A 22,020-nucleotide genomic window follows, 5' to 3' on the forward strand; every position below is an offset into this window, starting at 1 on the left:
TTCTTGCGTATGAATCCCTTTGTGACCTTGCCTCTCTCTAATCTTTAAAACATCCTTCAGTCTAACAAGCCTCTAAGAAATTCTGCATTTTTATGACTCTGAGGTCTTGTGCAACCCACCTCCTTTACCTTTGCCCCTGTGGTAGTCACCACTGTTTGTATAATAGTTATATTAGAGGTAATACGGTAAGGCTCCTGTACTACAGGTACTGGGGTAGATCTCTGCCTGCTGGCTCCGCCCAGTAGGTGGAGTATAAATGTGTGTGCTCACCGAGCTGCAGCCATTTCGGCAGCAGCTGCAGGAGGCAACACATCTCTGCTTAATAAAGCCTCAGTTACTCTCTACTCTCATCTCATCGTAATTGCTAGTGCATCAATTTATTAAGCAGAGATATTACAGCGATGGAACTACGCATCAAGCCTGATCACCTACAGCTGCACCCGCAAGCAGCCAACGCTGCATCGGCCTTCGACCACTGGCTCACTTGTTTCGAGAGCTACCTCCGATCTGCGACGGACCAACACTCGGAAGAACAGAAACTCCAGGTCCTTTACTCACGGGTGAGCTCCGATATTTTTCCCCTTATCCGGGATGCGCCTACTTACACGGAAGCAATGGAGCTCCTGAAGGGGCATTATGTTCGCCCAATCAACAAACTGTACACCAGGCACCTCCTGTCCACGAGACAGCAATTCCCTGGTGAATCTTTAGACGATTCCTGGCGTGCCCTGCACATCCTGGCGAGGAACTGTGATTGCCAGGCAGTTTCGGCAGTCGAACATACTGAACTTTGAATCAGGGACGCTTTTGTTACGGGCATGGGGTCAGCGTACATCCGCCAGCGCCTATTAGAAGTTGATACCCTCGACCTTGCGGCAACAAGGCAGCTCGCAAACTCACTGACTGTTGCCTCCTGTAACGTACAGTCGTACGCCCCCGACCACACGGCGCCCTCATGGAGATCATGGGCCCCACCAGCGGCCACCCCCAAGCCTGCGCCGCGTGGCAGCCAGCCAACCCTGGGGGGGCCCAAATCCTAATTCTGCGGGCAGACAAAGCACCCCGGCAGCGCTGCCCCGCGCAGAGCGCAATCTGCAAGGCCTGCGGGAAGAAGGGACATTTCGCTGTGGTGTGCCAGGCGCGGTCGATCGCCACTGCATCCAGGCCCATTGTTCCTGCACCCCCCATGTGCGACACGTGGGCGGCGCCATTTTCGTCCCCGCAGCCCGCTTGCGGCCTGTGGCCGCTGCCATCTTCTTCGCAGCAGACCACGTGCGGACTGTGGGCACCGCCATCTTTAACGCCGCCCGCCACGTGTGCCCCGTGGGTGCCGCCATCTTCGGCGCCATTTTGGACGGCGCCTCAGGACCCTGGCTCATCGGGCACCTCATCTGGCCACTCATATGGTCAATCAGATTGCACAATACCGAGTCTTTTCTACAGTGGACCTGAAATCTGCCTACCACCAGCTCCCCATCCGCAAGGCGGACCGCCAATACACTGCATTCGAAGCAGACGGCCGCCTTTACCGCTTCCTTAGGGTTCCCTTTGGCGTCACTAACGGGGTCTCGGTCTTCCAATGTGAGATGGACCGAATGGTGACCGTACGGGCTACGGGCCACCTTCCCGTACCTTGATAAGGTCACCATCTGCAGCCACGACCAGCAGGACCACGACGCTAACCTTTTCAAATTTCTCCACACCGCCAAACTCCTGAACCTCACGTATAATAAGGAGAAGTGTGTATTCCGCACCAACCGCTTAGCCATCCTTGGCTATGTTGTGGAAAATGGAGTTCTAGGACCCGACCCCGACCGCATGCACCCCCTCATGGAACTCCCACTCTCCCACTGCCCCAAGGCCCTGAAACGATGCCTGTAGTTTTCTCCTATTATGCCCAGTGGGTCCCTAACTATGTGGACAAGGCCCGCCCACTTATCCACTCCACAGTTTTCCCCCTAACGGCTGAGGCCCGCCAGGCCTTCAACCGTATCAAGGCTGACATCGCCAAGGTCGCGATGCACGCGGTCGACAAGACCCTCCCCTTTCATGTCGAGAGCGATGCATCGGACGTCGCTCTGGCTGCCACCCTCAACCAGTCAGGCAGACACATGGCATTCTTTTTCCGCACCCTCCATGCCTCTGAAATTCGGCACTCCTAAGACCATAAGACCAGAAGACATAGGAGCGGAAGTAAGGCTATTCGGCCCATCAAGTCCACTCCACCATTCAATCATGGCTGATTTCAACTCCATTTACCCGCTCTCTCTCCATAGCCCTTAATTCCTCGAGAAATCAAGAATTTATCAACTTCTGTGTTAAAGACACTCAACGTCCCGGCCTCCACCGCCCTCTGTGGCAATGAATTCCACAGACCCACCACTCTCTGGCTGAAGAAGTTTCTCCTCATCTCTGTTCTAAAGTGACTCCCTTTTATTCTAAGGCTGTGCCCCCGGGTCCTAGTCTCCCCTGCTAATGGAAACAACTTCCCTACGTCCACCCTATCTAAGCCATTCATTATCTTGTAAGTTTTTATTAGATCTCCCCTCAACCTCCTAAACTCCAATGAATATAATCCCAGGATCCTCAGACGTTCATCGTATGTTAGGCCTACCATTCCTGGGATCATCCGTGTGAATCTCCGCTGGACCCGCTCCAGTGCCAGTATGTCCTTCCTGAGGTGTGGGGTCAAAATTGCTCACAGTATTCTAAATGGGGCCTAACTAATGCTTTATAAAGCTCCAGAAGTACATCCCTGTTTTTATATTCCAAGCCTCTTGAGATGAATGACAACATTGCATTTGCTTTCTTAATTACAGACTCAACCTGCAAGTTTACCTTTAGAGAATCCTGGACTAGGACTCCCAAGTCCCTTTGCACTTCAGCATTATGAATTTTGTCACCGTTTAGAAAATAGTCCATGCCTCTATTCTTTTTTCCAAAGTGCAAGACCTCGCACTTGCCCACATAGAACATAGAACATAGAAAATACAGCACAGAACAGGCCCTTCGGCCCAAGATGTTGTGCTGAACCTTTGTCCCACGTTGAATTTCATCAGCCATTTCTTGGACCACTACCCTAAACTGTCAAAATCTTTCTGCAGCCTCCCCACCTCCTCCATACTACCTGCCCCTCCACCTATCTTTGTATCATCGGCAAACTTAGCCAGAATGCCCCCAGTCCCATCATCTAGATCGTTAATATATAAAGAGAACAGCTGTGGCCTCAACATTGAACCCTGCGGGACACCACTCGTCACCGGTTACCATTCCGAAAAAGAACCTTTTATCCCAACTCTCTGCCTTCTGCCTGACAGCCAATCGTCAATCCATGTTAGTACCTTGCCTCGAATACCATGGGCCCTTATTTTACTCAGCAGTCTCCCGTGAGGCACCTTATCAAAGGCCTTTTGGACGTCAAGATAGATAACATCCATTGGCTCTCATTGGTCTAACCTATTTGTTATCTCTTCAAAGAACTCTAACAAGTTTGTCAGGCACGACCTCCCCTTACTAAATCCATGCTGACTTGTCCTAATCTGACCCTGCACTTCCAAGGATTTAGAAATCTCATCCTTAACAATGGATTCTAGAATCTTGCCAACAACCGAGGTTAGGCTAATTGGCCTATAATTTTCCATCTTTTTCCTTATTCCCTTCTTAAACAGGGGGGTTACAACAGCGATTTTCCAATCCTCTGGGACTTTCCCTGACTCCAGTGACTTTTGAAAGATCATAACTAACGCTTCCACTATTTCTTCAGCTATCTCCTTTAGAACTCTAGGATGTAGCCCATCTGGGCCAGGAGATTTATCAATTTTTAGACCTCTTAGTTTCTCTAGCACTTTCTCCTTTGTGATGGCTACCATATTCAACTCTGCCCCCTGACTCTCCGGAATTGTTGGGATATTACTCATGTCTTCTACTGTGAAGACTGACGCAAAGTACTTATTCAGTTCCTCAGCTATTTCCTTGTCTCCCATCACTAGATTACCAGCGTCATTTTGGAGCGGCCCAATGTCAACTTTTGCCTCCCGTTTGTTTTTAATGTATTTAAAGAAACTTTTACTATCATTCCTAATGTTACTGGCTAGCCTACCTTCAAATTTGATCCTCTCTTTCCTTATTTTTGTTATCCTCTGTTTGTTTTTGTAGCCTTTCCAATCTTCTGACTTCCCACTACTCTTTGCCACATTATAGGCTTTTTCTTTTGCTTTGATGCATTCCCTAACTTCCTTTGTCAGCCATGGCTGCCTAATCCCCCCTCTGATAACCTTTCTTTTCTTTGGGATGAACCTCTGTACTGTGTCCTCAATTACTCCCAGAAACTCCTGCCATTGCTGTTCTACTGTCTTTCCCACTAGGCTCTGCTCCCAGTCGATTTTTGTCAGTTCCTCCCTCATGCCCCTGTAATTACCTTTATTTAAATGTAACACCTTTACATCTGATTCTACCTTCTTTCTTTCAAATTGGAGATTGAATTCTACCATATTATGATCACTGCCTCCTAAGTGCTCCCTTACTTTAAGATTTTTAATCAAGTCTGGCTCATTACATAACACTAAGTCCAGAATGGCCTGTTCCCTCGTGGGCTCCATCACAAGCTGTTCCAAAAAGCCCTCCTGTAAACATTCAATGAATTCCCTTTCCTTGGGTCCACTGGCAGCATTATTTACCCAGACCACCTGCATATTGAAGTCCCCCATGATCACTGTGACCTTGCCTTTCTGACATGCACTTTCTATTTCGTGGTGCATTTTGTGCCCCCGGTCCTGACCACTGTTAGGAGGCCTGTACATAACTCCCATTATGGTTTTTTTGCCTTTGTGTTTCCTCAACTCTACCCACACAGACGCCACATCACCTGACCCTATGTCGTTTAGTGCTATTGATTTAATTTCATTCCTAATTAACAAGGCAACCCCGCCCCCTCTGCCCACCTCTCTGTCTTTTTGATAGGTTGTGAATCCCTGGATGTTTAAATGCCAGTCCTGAACCCCCTGCAACCATGTCTCTGTGATGCCGACCACATCATAACTCCCAGTCACAATCTGGGCCACAAGCTCATCTACCTTGTTCCGTACACTGCGCGCATTTAAATATAGCACCTTTAATTCTCTATTGACCGTCCCTTTTTGTTTTCTTAGTGTGGTGGACCTTGGTTTACTGAGCCTTTCCATACACTGTGTCATATTTTGTGGAATGGGGACTATCGTAACCTCTCCTGAGTTTTGTCTTTTCATGCTTTTTTGTATTCCTAAGCAGCTACGCTTCCCACTGATTACTTCACTGCTTGGTTCCCTGACTTTCCCTTCCCCCCCAATCTTTAGGTTAAAGTCCTATTGACCACCCTATTTACTCTTTTCGCCAGAACACTGGTCCCAGCCCGGTTCAGGTGGAGACCATCCCAACGGTATAGGTCCCCCCTGTCCCAAAACTGATGCCAGTGTCCCATGAAAAGGAACCCCTCTTTCCCACACCACTCTTTCAGCCACGTGTTAACTTCCCTTATTCTTACCTCCCTATACCAATTTGCACGTGGATCGGGCAGTAATCCGGAGATTATGACCCTTGAGGACCTGTTTTTTAATTTGAATCCTAGCTCTTTATAATCTCTAAACAGGTCCTCTTTCCTAGACTTGCCTATGTTGTTGGTACCGACATGGACCACAACAACTGGATCCTCCCCCTCTCTCTCCAGTATCCTTTCAAGCCGGTCAGAGATGTCCCGCACCCTAGCACCGGGCAGGCAACATACCATGCGGGACTCTTTATTCTGCTCACAAAGGATACTATCTATCCCCCTGATAATAGAATCCCCTACAACTACAACTTGCCTATTTCCTCCCTCCCCTTGAATGGCCTGCTGAACCATGGTGCCTTGGTCAGCTGACTCATCCTTCCTGCAGCCCTGTTCGCCATCCACACAGGGAGCAAGTGCCTCATACCTGTTGGACAGAGTCAAGGGCTCAGGCTCCTGAGTTCCTGACTGCTGGTTCCCTTTACCTGCCTGACTTGCAGTCACACCCTGCTGTCCCTGGCCACTGGCAGGATTTAAACTACTTACTCTGACAGGTGTGACTGCCTCCTGAAACACAGTGTCCAGGTAAGTCTCCCCCTCCCGGATGTGCCTCAGTGTTTGAAGCTCAGACTCCAGCTCATCAACTCTGAGCCGGAGCTCTTCGAGCAGCGAACACTTACTGCAGATATGGTCGCTGCAGCTCGCAATGGGATCTGCCAGCTCCCACATCAAACAGCTCAAGCACATCACCTGACCAGCCATCACTAATTAATTAATTAGTTTAATTTAAGTTTACGAGTTTAGCTGTGTTTTTTTTAAAATTTGGGGCCGATTTGCTATCAACCAATCAGATCACAGCTTCCCTCTGACGTCACTTTTGGGGAAAAAACTGGAAAACAGGATGTTACCGTTAGGTTTTTATACTCACAGAGACTGCTCCTACTCCTCCGAACGGCTCCCGAAATTAGGCCCGAAGAAAGAGAGAGAACAAAACAGTAGGGAAAAAGCACCTTCTCCCACTCTTCACCGAATTACCTCACCGCGCCAAATTCTCACTCTGTCTGTGTCTCACTCACTCAGGCTGTGTCTCCTTGACCAGCACAATGCTTACTAAGTGCGCTTTCTGTCTGTCTTTTATACAGACTTTAGGATGACTCACACTAAAACTTCAAAGAGAAGAATACAACGTGTACCTTTGTGCCCCTTAACAGGCCTCAGGTGACTGCCAGATAACTGCCTCTCAGCAGTTAGGGTGGGGACAGCTTCAGCCAATCAGACACTAATCTACACTGCACTTTTAACTGAAAAACAGCAAAATTAGATTAACCACTTACCTTTCCTGGTTACCTCACTGCACCAAATTACCAAATTCTCACTCTGTCTGTGTCTCACTCACTCAGGCTGTATCTCCTTGACCTGCGCAATGCTCCTCTGTCGAAAAGGAGGCCTAAGCCATCATAGAAGCTGTGCGGCATTGGAGGCATTACCTGGCCGGCAGGAGATTCACTCTCCTCACTGACCAACGGTCGGTTGCCTTCATGTTTAATAATACACAGCGGGGCAAGATCAAGAATGATAAAATCTTAAGGTGGAGGATCGAGCTCTCCACCTACAATTACGAGATATTGTATCGCCCTGGTAAGCTCAACGCGCCCCCCAATGCCCTATCCCGAGGTGCATGTGCCAGCGCACAAGTGGACCGAGTCCGGGCCCCACACGATGGCCTCTGTCACCCAGGGGTCACCCGATTCTTTCACTTCATAAAGGCCCACAACCTGCCCTACTCCATTGCGGAGGTCAGGGCTGTCACCAGAGACTGCCAGGTCTGCGCGGAATGCAAACCGCACTTCTACAGGCCAGATCGAGCGCAGCTGATGAAGGCCTCCCGCCCCTTTGAACGCCTCAGCATGGACTTCAAAGGGCCCACCCCTCCACCGACCGACACACGTACTTCCTGAACATGCTCGGTGAATACTCCAGATTCCCCTTCGCCATCCCATGCCCCGATATGACGTCTCCCACAGTCATTAATGCACGCAACAGCATCTTCGCCCTGTTCGGTTTCCCCTCTTACGTACACAGTGACCGGGGATCCTCCTTTATGAGTGATGAGTTGCGTCAGTTCCTGCTCAGCAAACCCCGGGGAAACGGGCAGGTGGAGAGGGAGAATGGGACGGTCTGGAAGGCCGTCCAGCTGGCCCTACGGTCCAGAAATCTCCCGGCCTCCCGCTGGCAGGTCCTCCCCGACGTGCTCCACTCCATCCGATCGCTACTCTGCACTGCAACTAACGAAACCTCCCATGAACGTCTCCTTGCCTTCCCCAGGAAGTCCACCCCCGGGGTTTCACTCCCAACGTGGCTGTCAGCTCCAGGACCCGTCCTCCTCCGCAAACACATGCGGCTCCACGTTGGCCGAAAGGGTACAGCTGCTGCATGCGAACCCGCAGTACGCCTACATGGCGCACCCCGACGGCTGCCAGGACACAGTCTCCCTCAGGGACCTGGCACCAGCTGGATCCCCACCCATGGTCCCACACCACCCGACACCCCCCTCCGATTGCCCCGGCACCACCCATTCTCCCCCCAGCGCACCTCACTACAGCCCCCACCCCAGGACGTTCCGTCCTCCCACTGGTTCCACCCGGGGATGAAGATGAGGAGTACATGCTCCCAGAGTCACCGCGACCAAGCCGGCGCCTGCATCACCACCGGGACCGAGGCGCTCACAGCGGAGGATCAAGGATATTAGAAAGGATATTAGATATTAGAAAGGATATTATTAAACTAGAAAGAGTGCAGAAAAGATTTACTAGGATGTTGCCGGGACTTGATGGTTTGAGTTATAAGGAGAGGCTGGATAGACTGGGACTTTTTTCCCTGGAGCGTAGGAGGCTTAGGGGTGATCTTATAGAGGTCTATAAAATAATGAGGGGCATAGATAAGGTAGATAGTCAACATCTTTTCCCAAAGGTAGGGGAGTCTAAAACTAGAGGGCATAGGTTTAAGGTGAGAGGGGAGAGATTCAGAAGGGCCCAGAGGGGCAATTTCTTCACTCAGAGGGTAGTGAGTGTCTGGAATGGGCTGCCAGAGGTAGTAGTAAAAGCGGGTACAATTGTGTCTTTCAAAAAGCATTTAGATGGTTACATGGGTAAGATGGGTATAGAGGGTTATGGGCCAAGTGCGGGCAACTGGGACTAGCTTAATGGTAAAAAACTGGGCGGCATGGACTGGTTGGGCCGAAGGGCCTGTTTCCATGCTGTAAACTTCTATGATTCTATGATTCTATGAAGGCACCCGACTGGCTAAATTTGTCAATTTTCACCAGACTGTAAACTTTCAATGCTCACATACCTGTAAATAGTTTTCCACCCTCCCCCCGCTGGACTCTTTATTTTAACAGGGGGTGAATGTGGAAGTCACCACTGCTTGTATTCGAGGTAATACGGTAAGGCTCCTGTACTACAGGTAGGGGGTAGATCCCTGCCTGCTGGTTCTGCCCAGTAGCTGCACCCATTTCTGGTAGCAGCTGCAGGAGGCAACACATCTCTGCTTAATAAAGCCTCGATTACTCTCTACTCTCTTCTCATTGTAATTGAGAGTGCATCAACCCCTAAACAGCAACAGGAGGAGGAGGAGGCTCGACAAAAATCTCCACCCTCAATGATGGGGGAGTTCAGCATATTAATGCAAAAAGGCAAGGCTGAAGCATGTACAGCTATCTTCAGTTAACAGAGGGGCTGTTTAGCACTGGGCTAAATCGCTGGCTTTGAATGCAGACCAAGGCTGGCCAGCAGCACGGTTCAATTCCCGTAACAGCCACCCCGAACAGGTGCCGGAATGTGGCGACTAGGGGCTTTTCACAGTAACTTCATTTGAAGCCTACTTGTGACAATAAGTGATTTTCATTTTCATTTCAAGTGCCAAGTGGATGATTAATCCAGTCCCTTCCTGAGGTCCCCAGCAATATCCACTCTAACCCTCTCTATTCCTCATCAAAAAACTCAAGCAAGTTAGTTAAATACAATATTCCCTTAATAAATCCCTGCTGACTTTAAACTGTATTTGCCCAAGTGACTATTAACTTTGTCCTGAATTATCAGGTCGAATTCTCCCATCCCAACCATGGGGGGGTTTAGTGACGAGCGGGATTGGAGAATCCAGCGGAAACTGAAAAACTGACAAAGATAAGAGGGACGATGTGAGAGGACGGCTGTGCAAGGGTTGGGGGAAGGGCAAGGGTGCACGATGGCAGGCAGAGGGGCAAGGAGGACGATGAACAATGAAAGGCAGAGGGAAGCTGGACCCTAACAAGGCTGCATGAAAATCTCATGAACGGATTTCACATTGTTTACTGGAAGGGGATACACAAAAATTCCAGGTGGGGTGGGTAGAGGTCCAAATGGCATATTGGTGCCTCACAGATGATGACTTGAAGGGAGGTTGAGAAAGTGTTCGCGAGAGAATGAGTGTTGATATCGCCCACTAATGGATGTATGAGATCCATGAACAGAGACCCCGTTTGAGTGCGTGATGCCATGATGAGAGCTTGATATTGGAGCGTGCTGAAAGAGGACTTACCTGGGCAGAGTCGCTGAGATCATTCATCTGCTTCCTGTATTGCGTGATGCTTCTGGCGCGGTTGCCAGCCACGCTGACCTCCTGTGTAACGGCTTTGCAGGCTGGAGAAATTACATTGGGGTGCTTCTTGATCCATGCCTTGGGTACAGGGCATAGCTCTATGCCCTGACTCCTTGAATCAAGGCTTCAAGGACATGGTGGTTTAATCGGGGTGCAGACTTCATAAGGCCTTTGCCTTTGGGTTTAGGACACCCTGTACAGGCTCATGAAGACAAGTAGGCTGGAGAGAGTGATATAAGTGTTTGTGGAATCAGGCACCAGTTCACACCATTCCGGTCAGTGGGAATGACACTATGTGACTGCCCGCTCCCGCACTCAGAACAAAATAGAGAATGCCACCCATCGTTTCTAAAAGTTCCTCCACTACTGAGGTTAAATTGACTTGCCCGTAGTTACTAGGCTTATTTGTACACCCTTTTTTTGAACAAGGATGTAACATTTGCAATTCTCCAGTCCTCCGCAACCACCCTCGAGTTGAAGAAAGATTGGAAAATTATGGGCAGTGCCTCTGCAATTTCCACTCTCACTTCCCTCAGTATCTCTGAATGCATCCCATCTGGTCCCAGTGCCATCTTTAAATACAGGCAACTTATCCGATACCCAAGCCTGGTTCTCAATTGCATTTTTCAACTTGATGTCTGTCTTGAGCAGACTTTTTCTGTTTCACTTTAATCCCTATCTCCTTTGCCAATCAAGGAACTCTGGATTTGTTTCCGCGACCTTTCCCTTTCCTTGACTGTACTTGAACCATCTCTTCTACAACTTCTTGTCTACTTACACTTTTGCCTGTTGATTTTTGATTCTAATTTATCTGGTCCAGATCTGGGGCGGGATTCTCCGATATCGGTGCGATGTCCGCCGACCGGCGCCCAAAACGGCGCAAATCCCACCTGCATCGCGCCGCCCCAAACGTCGCAAAGTCTCCGGCCCGGAATGGGCTAGCGGCGACGTGACGCTCTCTGTGCTGGTTCAAGCGTGACGGCTCATAAGACACGCTGCTCCCCCCACCCGACCAGAAGACCTGACCGGATGGCCGCCCGCCGCTCAGCCCCAAGTTTCCAGTCCCGCGATATTGAGGCGCTCCTGGACGCAGTGGAGCAGAGGAGGGAGGCCCTGTATCCCAGACAAGACCGCAGAGTCACCCCACGCCACAGCCGGCATCTGTGGAGGGAGGTTGCAGAGGCCATCAGCGCTGTGGCCCTGACACCACGGACAGGCACCCAGTGCCACAAGAAGGTGAACAACCTCGTCAGAGCAGCCAGGGTAAGCCCCCCCTGACTGATATCCATATCCCCCATATCCCCCTCCCCCATATCCCCCTCCCCCATATCCGCCCTCCCCATATCTCCCATATCCCCTCTCCCCATATCCCCCATAATCCCCCCTCCCCCATATCCCCCCTCCCCATAACCCCCATATCCCCCTCCCCATATCCCCCATATCCCCCTCCCCCATATCCCCATACACCCTCCCCATATCCCCATATCCCCCCTCCCCATATCCCCATATCCCCCCTCCCCCATATTCCCCCTCCCCATATCCCCCCTCCCCATATCCCCCTCCCTCATATCCCCCATATCCCCCCTCCCCCATATCACCCTCCCCATATCCCCCCTATCCCCCCTCCCCATCCCCCTTCCCATATCCCCCATATCCCCCCTCTCCCATATCCCCTGTCCCCCATATTCCCCCTCCCCATATCCCCCTCCCCATATTCTCCCCTCCCCCATATCCCCCTTCCCATATCCCCCATATCCCCCATATCCCCCTCTCCCATATCCACTGTCCCCCATATCCCCCCTCCCCCATAGCCCCCTCCCCATATCCCCCATATCCCCCACCCCACATATCCCCCATGTCCCCCTCCCCCATATCCCCATGTCCCCCTCCCCCATATCCCCCACCCCCATATCCCCCTCCCCACATCCCCCTCCCCATATCCCCATATACCCCCTCCCCATAACCCCCCTCCCCATATCCCACTCCCCATATCCCCCATATTCCCCTCCCCCTGTCCCCCTCCCCATATCCCCCCTCCCCATAGCCCCTTCCCCCATATTCCCCCTCCCAATATCCCCCTCCCCATATCCCCCATATCTCCCTCCCCCATATCCCCCTATCCCCCCTCCCCCTATCCACCTCCCCAGATCCCCACTCTCCCATATCCCCCTTCCCCCATATTCCCCCAACCCATATCCCCCTCCCCTATATCCCCCATATCCCCCCTCCCCACATCCCCCATAGCCCCCTCCCCATACCACCCATACCCCCATCCCCCCCTCCTCCCTATCCCCCTTCCCCCTATCCCCCCTCCCCAGATCCCCCATATCCCCCCTCTCCCATATCCCCCATCCGCCATATCCCCCCTCCCCCATATCCGCCCACCCCCATATCCCCCATATCCCCCTACCCGCGGATGGAAATGGCTGGCACGAGGGGACAGAGCTTTAAACTGAGGGGTAATAGATATAGGACAGAGGTCAGAGGTAGGTTCTGTATGCAAAGAATAGTGAGGCCGTGGAATGCCCTACCTGCAACAGTAGTGCACTCGCCAACATTGAGGGCATTTAAAAGTTTATTGGATAAACATATGGATGATAATGGCATAGTGTAGGTTAGATGACTTTTGTTTCGGTGCAACATTGTGGGCCGAAGGGCCTGAACTGCGCTGTATTGTTCTTTGTTCTATGTTCTATATCCCCCATATCCCCTCCCCCATATCCCGATATCCCCCACCCCCCATGTCCCCCTCCCCATATCTCCCATATCCCCATGTCCCCCACCCCATATCCCCCATACCCCCTCCCCATATCCCCCCTCCCCATATCCCCCTCCCCATATCCCCATATACCCCCTCCCCATATCCCACATCCCCCCATATCCCCCCTTCCCCATATCCCCCATATCCCCCCTCCCCCATATCCCCCCTCCCCCATATCCCGCCTCCCCTACCCCCTCCCCATATCCGCCCTCCCCATATCCCCCTCCTCAACATCCCCATCCCTCTATCCCCCATATCCCCACTCCCCCATTTCCCCCCTCCCCCATATCCCCCATATCCCCCCTCCCCATATTCCCCCTCCCCATACCCCCCATATCACCCTTCCCCATATCCCCCATATCCCCCCTCCCCCATATCCTCCTCCCCATATCCCGCCTCCCCCAAATCCCCCTCCCCTATATCCCCCATATCCTCCCTCCCCATATCCCCCATATCCACTTCCGCCATATCCCTCATATCCCCGCTATCGCCCTCCCCATCCCCCCACCTCATATACCCCATACCCCCCCTCCCACATATCCCCCCTCCCCCATATCCCCCGTCCCCCATATCCCCCTCCCCCATATCCCCCTCCCCATATCCCCCTCCCCATATCCCCCATATCCCCATATCCCCCTCTCCATATCCCCATACCCCCCTCCCCATATCCCCATATCCCCCTCCCTCATACCCCCATATCCCCCTCCCACATATCCCCCATAGCCCCCTCCCCCATATCACCCATATTCCCCATATCCCCCCTATGCCCCCTCCCCCTACTCCCTCCCTTCCCCATATACCCCATATCCCCCTTCCCCCATATCCCCTCCCCATATACCCCATATCCCCCTCCCATATCCCCCCTCCCCCATATCCCCCATATCCCCACTCCCCCATTTCCCCATATCCCCCTCCCCCATATCCCCCACCTCCCCATATCCCCCATATCCCCCATGTCCCCTTCCCCATGGCCCATATCCCCTACCCCATATCCCCCCTCCCCATAACCCCACTCCCCATATCCCCACATCCCCCCTCCCCATATCCCCCATATCCCCCCTCCCCCATATCCCCCTCCCATATCCCCCTCCCCATATCCGCCTCACCATATCCCCATAACCCCCTCCCCATATCAACCATCCGCCATATCCCCCCTCCCCCATATCCCCCTCCCCATATCCCCCATATCCCCCTCCCCCTCCCCATTTACCCCATATCCCCCCTCCCCATATCCCCCCTCCCTCATATACAACCTCCCCGATATCACCCTCCCCTATATCCCCCATATCACCCCTCACCATATCCCCCTCCCCCATATCCCCCTCCCCATATCCCACTATCCACCCTATCCACACTCCCCCATATCCCCCTCCCCATATCCCCCTCCCTCATATCATCCCTCCCCCTTATCCCCCCTCCCCCATATCCCCCATATCCCCCTCCCCCATAAACCCCCATATCCCACTCCCCATATCCCCCAAATCCCCCACCCCCCATATCCCCCATATCCCCATGTTCCCCTCCCCCGTATCCCCCATGTCCCCCTACCCCATATCCCCCATTCCCCCTCCCCATATCCCCACTCCCCCATATCCCCCTCCCCCATATCCCCCACCCACAATATCCCCCATATCCCCATGTCCCCCTCCCCATATCCCCTTCCCCATATCCCCCTCCCCCATAACCCCACACCCCATATCCTCCCTCCCCATATCCCCCTCCCCATATCCCCCCTCCTCCATATACAACCTCCCTATATCACCCTCACCTATATCCCCATATCACCCCTCCCCATATTCCCCTCCCCATATCCCCCTATCCACCCTCCCCCCTCCCCCATATCCCCCTCCCCATATCCCCCTCCCTCATATCACCCCTCCCCTTATCCCCCTCCCCCATATCCCCCCACATCCCCTACCCCCATATCCTCCACATCCCGCTCCCCCATATCCCCATATCCCTCCTCCCCTCCCTTATACCCCATATCCCCCCTTCCACCCTCCCCATATACCCCATATCCCCCCTCCCCATACCCCCCTCCCCATATACCCCATATTCCCCCTCCCCTTATACCCCCTCCCCCATATACCCCCTTCCCCATATCCCCCTCCCCATATACCCCTCCCCATATCCCCCACATCCCCATATCCCCCTTTCCCAAATCCCCCATATCCCCCCATATCCCCCTCCCCATATCCCCCATATCCCTCTCCCTCATATCCCCCCTCCCACATATCCCCCTCCCCATATCCCCCTCCCCATATCCCCCATATCCCCCTCCCCATATCCCCACTCCCACATATCCCCATATCCCCATCCCCTCACATCCCCCACCCCCATATCCCCCATATCACGCTCCCCCATATCCCCCCTCCCATATACCCCATATTCCCCCTTCCACCCTCCCCATATACCCCATATCCCCCCTCCCCATACCCCCCTCCCCATATACCCCATATTCCCCCTCCCCATATACCCCCTCCCCCATATACCCCCTTCCCCATATCCCCCTCCCCATATACCCCTCCCCATATCCCCCACATCCCCATATCCCCTTCCCCAAATCCCCCATATCCCCCTCCCCATATCCCCATATCCCCCTCCCTCATATCCCCATATCCCCCCTCCACCATATCCCCTATACCCCCCTCCCCCATATTCCCCTCCCGATATCCCCCTCCCCCATATCCCTCCTCCCCATATCCCCATAACCCCCCCTGCCCCATATCCCCATATTTCCCATCCCCATATCCCCTTATACCCCATATCCCCATATCCCGCCTCCCCCATATCCCCATATCCCCCAAGTCCCCCTCCCCATCTCCCCTCCCCCATATCCCCCTCCCCATATCCCCCTCCTCCATATCCCCCTCCCCTATCCCACATACCCCTCCCTCCCCATATCCCCCTTCCCATATCCCCCATATCCCCCTCCCCATAGCCCCCATATCCCCCCTCCCACATATCCCCCTCCCTATATCCCCCCTCCCCCATATCCCCCATATCCCCCTCCCTATATCCCCCCTCCCCATATCCCCCATATCCCCCCTCCCCCATATCCGCCATATCCCCCTCCCATATCCCCCATATCCCCCTCCCCATATCCTCCTCCCCCACATCCCCCATGTCCCCCTCCCCATATCCCCCATATCCCCCCACCCCCATATCCCACCTCCCCCATATCCCCCATATCCCCCAAGTCCCCCTCCCCATATCCCCATCCCCCCATATCCCCCCTCTCCATATCCCCCATTTCCCACCTCCCCATCTCCCCCTCCCCCATATCCCCCTCCCCCATATCCCCCTCCTCCATACCCCCCCTCACCCTATCCCCCATAACCCCTCCCCTATATCCCCCTCCCCATATCCCCCATATCCCCCTCCCCATATCCCCCATATCCCCACTCCCACATATCCCCCATATCCCCCCTCCCCTATATCCCCCTCCCACATATCCCCCATGTCCCCCTCCCCATATACCCCATACCTCCATATCCCCCTCCCCATATCCCCCTCCCCATATCCCGCCTCCCCATATCCCCTCCCCTATATCCCCCGTATCCCCCCTCTCCATATCCCCATATCCCCCTCTGCCACATCCCTCATTTCCCCCTCCCCCTATCCCCCTCCCCTATCCCCCAAATCCAACCTCCCCATATCCCCCCTCCCCATATCCACCCTCCCCCATATCCCCCTCCCCATATCCCCCATATACACCTCCCCATATGCCCCATATCCCAATATCCCCCTCCCCCATATCCCCCATACCCCCACATCCCCCACCCCCATATCCCCATATCCCCTCCCCCATATCCCCCATATCCCCCAAGTCCCCCTCCCCATATCCCCATCCCCCCATATCCCCTCCCATATACCCCATATCCCCCCTTCCACCCTCCCCATATACCCCATATCCCCCCTCCCCCATATCCCCCTCCCCATCGACCCCATATTCCCCCTCCCCATATACCCCCTCCCCCATATACCCCCTTCCCCATATCCCCCTCCCCATATCCCCCTCCCCATATCCCCGACATCCCCGTATCCCCTTCACCAAATCCCCCATATCCTCACCCCATATCCCCCATATCCCCCTCCCTCATATCCCCCATATCCCCCTCCCCCATATTCCCCTCCCGATATCCCCCCTCCCCCATATCCCTCCTCCACCATATCCCCCATATCCCCCCTGCCCCATATCCCCCTTCCCCATATCCCCCTTATTCCCCATAGCCCCCATATCCCGCCTCCCCCATATCCCCCAAGTCCCACTCCCCATATCCCATCCCCGCATATCCCCCCTCTCCATATCCCCCATATCCCGCTCCCCCATCTCCCCCTCCCCCATATCCCCCTCCCCCATATCCCCCTCCTCCATATCCACCCTCCCCCTATCCCACATACCCCCTCCCCATATCCCCCTCCCCATATCCCCATATCCCACTCCCCATATCCCCCTCCCCATATCCCCCCTCCCACATATCCCCCATATCCCCCCTCCCCATATACCCCATACCTCCATATCCCCCTCCTCCATATCCACACTCCCTCTATCCCACATACCCTTCCCTCCCATATCCCCCTTCCCATATCCCCCATATCCCCCCCATATCCCCCCTCCCACATATCCCCCTCCCCATATCCCCCCTCCCCCATATCCCCCATAACCCCCCCTCCCCCATATCCGCCATATCCCCCTCCCATATCCCCCATCCCCCATATCCCCCTCCCCATATACTCCTCCCCATATCCCCCATGGTCCCCCTCCCCATATCCCCCTACCCCCATATCCCCCACATGCCCCACCCCATATCCTCTTCCCACATGTCCCTCCTCCTCCATATCCCCCATATCCCACCTCCCCCATATCCCCCATATCCCCCAAGTCCCCCTCCCCATATCCCCATCCCCCATATCCCCCCTCTCCATATCCCCCATTTCCCGCTTCCCCATCTCCCCCTCCCCCATATCCCCCTCCCCCATATCCCCCTCCTCCATATCCCCCCTCACCCTATCCCCCATAAACCCTCCCCCATATCCCCCTCCCCATATCCCCCATATTCCCCTCCCCATGTCCCCCATATCCCCACTCCCACATATCCCCCATATCCCCCCTCCCCTAATCCCCCTCCCACATATCCCCCATGTCCCCCTCCCCATATACCCCATACCTCCATATCCCCCTCCCCATATCCCCCTCCCCATATCCCGCTCCACATATCCCCTCCCCTATATCCCCCATATCCCCCCTCTCCATATCCCCCTCTGCCACATCCCTCGTTTCCCCCTCCCCTATCCCCCTCCCCATATACCACAAATCCAACCTCCCCATATCCCCCTCCCCATATCCCCCCTCCCCATATCCCCCTCCCCATATCCCCCCATATACACCTCCCCATATGCCCCATATCCCAATATCCCCCTCCCCATATCCCCCATACCCCCACATCCCCCACCCCCATATCCCCCATATCCCCTCCCCCATATCCCCCAAGTCCCCCTCCCATATCCCCATCCCCACATATCCCCTCCCATATACCCCATATCCCCCTTCCACCCTCCCCATATACCCCATATCCCCCCTCCCCCATATCCCGCTCCCCATCTACCCCATATTCCCCCTACCCATATACCCCCTCCCCCATATACCCCCTTCCCCATATCCCCCTCCCCATATCCCCCTCCCCCATATCCCCCACATCCCCATATCCCCTTCACCAAATCCCCCATATCCCTCTCCCCATATCCCCCATATCCCCCTCCCCCATATCCCCCATATTCCCCATATCCCCCATATCCCCCATATCCCCCAAGTCCCACTCCCCATATCCCCATCCCCCCATATCCCCCCTCTCCATATCCCCCATACCCCGCCTCCCCCATCACCCCATCCCCATATCCCCCTCCCCCATATCCCCCTCCTCCATATCCACCCTCCCCCTATCCCACATACCCCCCTCCCCCATATCCCCCTTCCCATATCCCCCATATCCCACTCCCCATATCCCCCATATCCCCCCTCCCCCATATCCCTCCTCCACCATATCCCCATATCCCCCTGCCCCATATCCCCCTTCCCCATATCCCCCATATTCCCCATATCCCCCATATTCCCCATATCCCCCATATCCCCCAAGTCCAACTCCCCATATCCCCATCCCCCCATATCCCCCCTCTCCATATCCCCCATACCCCGCCTCCCCCATCTCCCCCTCCCCATATCCCCCTCCCCCATATCCCCCTCCTCCATATCCACGCTCCCCCTATCCCACATACCCCCCTCCCCCATATCCCCCTTCCCATATCCCCCATATCCCACTCCCCATATCCCCCATATCCCCCTCCCCCATATCCCCCCTCCCACATATCCCCCATATCCTCCCTCCCCATATACCCCATACCTCCATATCCCCACCCACATATCCCCCTCCCCATATCCCGCCTCCCCATATCCCCTCCCCTATATCCCCCATATCCCCCCTCCCCCAAATCCCCCATATCCCCCTCTGCCACATCCCTCATATCTCCCTCCCCCTATCCCCCCTCCCCATATACCCTATATCCCCCCTCCCCCATATCCCCCCTCCCCCATCTCCCCCTCCCCCCATATCCCACTCCCCATATCCCCCATATACACTTCCCCATATGCCCCATATCCCAATATCCCCCTCCCCATATCCCCCATACCCCCACACCCCCACATCCCCCACCCCCATATCCCGCTCCCCATATCCCCCCTCCCCTCCCATATACCCCATATCCCCCCTTCCACCCTCCCCATATACCCCATATCCCCCCTCCCCCATACCCCCTCCCCATATACCCCATATTCCCCCTCCCCATATACGCCCTCCCCCATATACCCCATTCCCCATATCCCCCTCCCCATATCCCCCTCCCCCATATCCCCCACATCCCCATATCCCTCTTCCCCAAATCCCCCATATCCCCCCATATCCCCCTCCCATATCCCCCATGCCCCCCCTCCCTCATATCCCCCTCCACCATGTCCCCCATATCCCTCCTCCCCCAAGTCCCCCATAACCCCCCTCCCCCATATTCCCCTCCCGATATCCCCCCTCCCCATATCCCTCCTCCCCAAATCCCCCATATCCCCCTCTCCCATATTCCCATATCCCCCATCCCCATAACCCCCTTATTCCCCAAATCCCCCCTATGCCCCCTCCCCTATCCCCCTCCCATATACCACATATCCCCCTCCCCCATATCCCCGTCCCCATATACCCCATATCCACCCACCCCCATATCCCCCCATCCCCATATCCCCCTCCCCATATCCCCCTCCCCCATATCCCACATACCCCCCCTCCCCATATCCCCCATATCCCCCAACCGCCATATCCCCCTCCCCCATATCCCCCATATCCCCTCCCCCATATCCCCCCTCCCCATATCCCCCCTCCCCATATCCCCATTTCCCCCTCCCCATGTCCCCCATATCCCCCTCCCCATATACTCCTCCCCATATCCCTCCTCACCCCATATCCCTCCTCCCCCCATATCCCCATACCCCCCTCCCCCATATCCCCATCCCCATATCCCCCACATCCCCCCTCCCCCATATCCCCCCTCCCACATATCCCCCCCTCCCCCTCCTCCATATACCCCATATCCCCCTCCCCCATATCCCCATATCCCCCCTCCCCATTTCCCCCATATCCCCCTCCCCATATCCCTCCTCCCCATATCCCTCCTCCCCCATATCCCTCCTCCCCATATCCCCCTCCCCATATCCCCATCCCCATATCCCCCATATCCCCCCACCCCCATATTCATCCTCCCACATATCCCCCTCCCCCTCCCCATATAACCCAATCCCCTCTCCCCATATCCCCCTCCCCATATCCCCCCTCCCCATATCACCCTCCCCAATATCCCCAATATACCCCCCTCCCCAGATCCCCCTCCCCATATCCCCCCTATCACCCCTATCCACACTCCCCCATATCCCCCCTCCCCCATATCCCCCTCCCTCATATCAACCCTCCCCATATCCCCCTCCCCATATCCCCCATATCCTCAGATCCCCCTCCCCATATCCCCCATATCCCCCACCCCCCATATCCCCCCTCCCATATCCCACCTCCCCATATACCCCCTCCCCCATATCCCCATACCCCCCATATTCCCCTCCCCATATACCCCCTCCACCATACCCCCATATCCCCCTCCCTCATATCCCCCATATCCCCCCTCCACCATGTCCCCCATATCCCCCTCCCCCCAAGTCCCCCATATCCCCCCTCCCCCATATTCCCCTCCCGATATCCCCCCTCCCCATATCCCTCCTCCCCATATCCCCCATATCCCCTTCTCCCATATCCCCATATCCCCCCTTCCCCATAACCCCCTTATTCCCCAAATCCCCCCTACGCCCCCTCCCCTATCCCCCTCCCATATACCACATATCCCCTCCCCATATCCCCGTCCCCATATACCCCATATCCACCCACCCCCATATCCCCCCACCCCCTTATCCCCCTCCCCATATCCCCCTCCCCCATATCCCACATATCCCTCTCCCCATATCCCCCACCTCCCATATCCCCCTCCCCATATCCCCCATATCCCCCTCCCCATATCCCCCCTCCCCATATCCCCATTTCCCCCTCCCCATGTCCCCCATATCCCCCTCCCCATATACTCCTCCCCATATCCCTCCTCACCCCATATCCCTCCTCTCCCATATCCCCATACCCCCCTCCCCCATATCCCCATCCCCATATCCCCCATATCCCCCCTCCCCCATATCCCCCCTCCCACATATCCCCCTCCCCCTCCTCCATATACCCCATATCCCCCTCCCCATATCCCCCTCCCCATATCCCCATATCCCCCCTCCCCATGTCCCCCATATCCCCCTCCCCATATCCTCCTCCCCTTATCCCTCCTCCCCCATATCCCTCCTCCCCCATATCCCCCTCCCCATATCCCCATCCCCATATCCCCCCACCCCCATATCTCCCCTCCCACATATCCCCCCTCCCCCTCCCCATATACCCCAAATCTCCCTTCCCCATATCCCCCTCCCCATATCCCCCCTCCCCATATCACCCTCCCCAATATCCCCAATATACCC

The sequence above is a fragment of the Scyliorhinus torazame genome, chromosome 3 (genome assembly GCF_047496885.1).
Source record: "Scyliorhinus torazame isolate Kashiwa2021f chromosome 3, sScyTor2.1, whole genome shotgun sequence".
Classification (NCBI taxonomy): domain Eukaryota; kingdom Metazoa; phylum Chordata; class Chondrichthyes; order Carcharhiniformes; family Scyliorhinidae; genus Scyliorhinus; species Scyliorhinus torazame.